Consider the following 3,698-nt stretch of genomic DNA (forward strand, 5'->3'; position numbering starts at 1 on the left):
GACAGAATGCATGAATATTGTTTTGTAGAAGACATTAAACATGGGAAACAAAAATTTTGTATGAGGATTGCCAGTTCTGCTATGGTCAATGCTATGAGCTGAATGTTTGTGCTCTCCCAAAATGTATATGTTGAAATCCTGACCACCAAGGTGATGGCATGAAGAAATGGGGTTCCTGGGAGGTAATTAGGTCATGAGGTCAGAGACCTCATCTATGGGATTAGTGCCCTTATGAGAAGACACCCTGAGAGCTCATTCCCTGTTTCTGCCCGGTAAAGACACAGAGAGATGTTGGCCATCTGCAACCCAAAAGAAGGTTCTCACCAGAAATGACCGTGCTGACATCCCAACTTTGGACTTCCAAGTTTCAGAACTGTGAGAAATATGTTTCTATTGTTTATAAATCCCCCCATCTATGGTGATTTGTTATAGCAGCCGACATGGACTAAGAAAGTTGGTCTTGGCTGGGCATGGTGGCTCATGCCTGTAATCCCAGCACTTTGGGAGGCCCAGGAGGGTGGATCACGAGGTCAGGCGATCGAGACCATCCTGGCTAACACAGTGAAACCTCATCTCTACTGAAAATCCAAAAAATTAGCTGGGCGGTCCCCTGTTGTCCCAGCTACTCGGGAGGCTAAGGCAGGAAAATGGTGTGAACCCGGAAGGCAGAGCTTGCAGTGAGCCGAGATGGCGCCACTGCTCTCCAGCCTGCGCGACAGAGTCAGACTCCGTCTCAAAGAAAAAAAAAAGAAAGAAAGAAAGTCGGTCTTTCCATCTGTGGGAAGCCGAATCCACATTGATGCTGAGGCACTGAGAGTGTACAAATCAGAATCAAATTAATTTGGGAGTAGACAGCGTCCTCCAAATTTTACTTGGATGCTCAGGAAATTTTGATGTTTGTCAGGAATATATGGATGTAACTCCATATGTGGATATGAAGCCAAGTCCGCTGATATGGACTAGAGCCTGTGAGAATTTGCATTCCCCTCTTGGTGGTCCAGGAAGACCACCTAGAAAAAATATATTCTCATCATCAAGGGTTACCATCAATATTAATCATTCTTTCATTCAATAAATGTTGAGTTACTACTATATGCCAACCATCATTCTACACACTGGGAACATGATGGTGAATTAAACAGAATAAATTCTGTTCTTCACGTGGATCACATTCCAGTCGGAAAATATAGAAAGTAAATAAATAAATAAATTATAGATACTGAAACAGAGTAATATTATACAGAACACAGTTTCTGACGACAATACAATAAAATTCAATAATGAAAAGAAAACCAGAGAAACTTTATCTGTTTGGAAATTTTGAATGTACAAATATTATAAATTCATGGATCCAGGAAGAAACTGCAAAGGAAAGTAGAAAACATTTAAAACTGATTGCCAATGAAAAACACTACTTATCAGGACCCACAGAGTGGGATTAAAGCAAATATATATATATAGTATAAAATTTAATGAGCTAAGCATCCAACATACCCGAAAATGATATTAGGAATAAAAAGGAAGCCATAAATGCAGAAATAGCAACATTAGACATTAATAAGAGTATACTATAAAAATTACGCCAATAAATTTGAAGATTTAGATGAAATGCATTGGGCATGATGGCTCACACCTGGAATCCCAACACTTTGGGAAGTCAAGACAGGAGCATGGCTGAAAGCCAGCAGTTTGAGACCACCCTGAGGACACAGCGAGACTTTGTCTCTACAAAAACTTTCAATATTAGCCAGGTACAGTGGTGCACACGTGTAGTCTCAGCTATTCAGGAGGCTGAGGCAGGAGAATCACTTGAGCCCAAGAGTTAGAGGCTGTAGTGAGCTATGATTGCACCATTGCATTATAGCCTGAGCAAGACAGTGAGATCCTGTCTCTAAAAAAGAAAAAAAGAAAAGAAAAATTAAATTAAATGGACAAACTGCTAGAAAAATATAACTTGCCAAAAGCAAGTCAAGAAGAAAAAAATTAAATCAAGTAGATTAATGACATTAAAGAAATTGAATAAGTAGCTAAAATATAGCCACAGAAAGAAAAATGTTAGATGGTCTTGCAGATGAATGCTACCCAACCTTCAGAAACATGTCATACCTTTCTTATGTAAATTTTAGGGAATGCAATAATGGTAATAATAGCTAAAACTAAAAGGTTGGTTGCTATGTTATGAACACTGTTCTAATTGCTTTATTTATTTTAACTGTTTTAATCCTCAAAACATACTTTTGATGTTGGTATTTTCATTTTCCTCATTTTCAAATTAAGAAACTGAGGGGCAGAAATTCATGTGGAGGTCAGAGTGGAAGCAGGTATGAGAGGGTCTGGCAGAAGAAAACATGGCTGCCAAAGTGTTTGAGACCATCAGCAAGTTTGACCTGGCCTTAGCTGTTGCAGGAGGCCTGGTGAAAGGAACTCTGCCTCATATAATGTGGATGCTGGGCACAGAGCTGTCATCTCTGATCAATTCTGTGGAGGACAGGACATTGTGGTAGGGGAAGGGACTCGCTTTCTCATTCCATGGGTACAGAAACCAATTATCTTTGACTGCCCTTCTCGACCACATTGTGTGCCAGTCATCACTGGCAGCAAAGATTTACAGAACGTCAACATCACACTGCGCATCCTCTTCCGGCCTGTCGCTAGCCAGCTTCCCCGCATCTTCACCAGCATCAGAGAGGACTGTGATGAGCGGGGGCTGCCATCCATCACGACCAAGATCCTCAAGTCTGTGGTGGCTCGCTTTGATGCTGGAGAACTAATCACCCAGAGAGAGCTGGTCTCCAGGCAGGTGAGCAAGCACCTTACTTACAGAGCGAGCAGCCACCTCTGGGCTCATCCTGGACGACGTGTCCTTGACATATCTGACCTTCGGAAAGGAGTTCACAGAAGCGGTGGAAGCCAAACAGGTGGCTCAGCAGGAAGCAGAGAGGGCCAGATGTGTGGTGGAAAAGGCTGAGCAGCAGAAAAAGGTGGCCATCATCTCTGCTGAGGGCCACTCCGAGGCAGCTGAGCTGATTGCCAACTCACTGGCCATCGCAAGGGACGGCCTGATAGAGCTCCACAAGTTGGAAACTGCGGAGTTCCTCGCATACCAGTTCTTACACTCTCAGAACATCACCCACCTGCCGGCGGGGCAGTCCATGCTCCTCCAGCTGCCCCAGTGAGGGCCCACTCTGCCTGCACCTCCGTGGGCTGACTGTTTCAATGACTTTTCTTTTTCTTTTTTTTTTTTTTTTTTTTTTTTTTGAGATGGAGTGTGGCTCTGTCGCCCAGGCTGGAGTGCAGTGGCGCGATCTCCGCTCACCGCAAGCTCCGCCTCCCGGGGTCACGTCATTCTCTTGCCTCAGCTTCCTGAGTAGCTGGGACTACAGGCGCCCGCCGCCACGCCTGGCTAATTTTTTGGACTTTTAGTGGAAACGGGGTTTCACTGTGTTAGCCAGGATGGTCTCCATCGCCTGACCTCGTGATCCGCCCGCCTCGGCCTCCCGAAGCGCTGGGATAACAGGCGTGAACCACTGCGCCCGGCCAGCTCCGATGACTCTTAACACCGCCTTCCTTCCTTCTGCCCCCATGCCAGAAATCACTGTGAAATTCCATGACTGGCTTAAAGTGAAGAAAGTAAAAGTAAAATCACTTCAGATCGCTTATTAGTCTATCAAATGAAACTAATTCTTCTCACATCCGTC

At 44.3% G+C, this 3,698-nt stretch overlaps 1 pseudogene; it reads left to right on the top strand.

The window, feature by feature from the left end:
* The first annotated feature begins 2,348 nt into the window (after positions 1-2,348).
* LOC111541226 lies at positions 2,349-3,176 on the top strand (annotated as a pseudogene).
* The last annotated feature ends 522 nt before the right edge of the window (positions 3,177-3,698 follow it).

This window comes from Piliocolobus tephrosceles, chromosome 17 (genome assembly GCF_002776525.5).
Source record: "Piliocolobus tephrosceles isolate RC106 chromosome 17, ASM277652v3, whole genome shotgun sequence".
Taxonomy (NCBI): Eukaryota; Metazoa; Chordata; class Mammalia; order Primates; family Cercopithecidae; genus Piliocolobus; species Piliocolobus tephrosceles.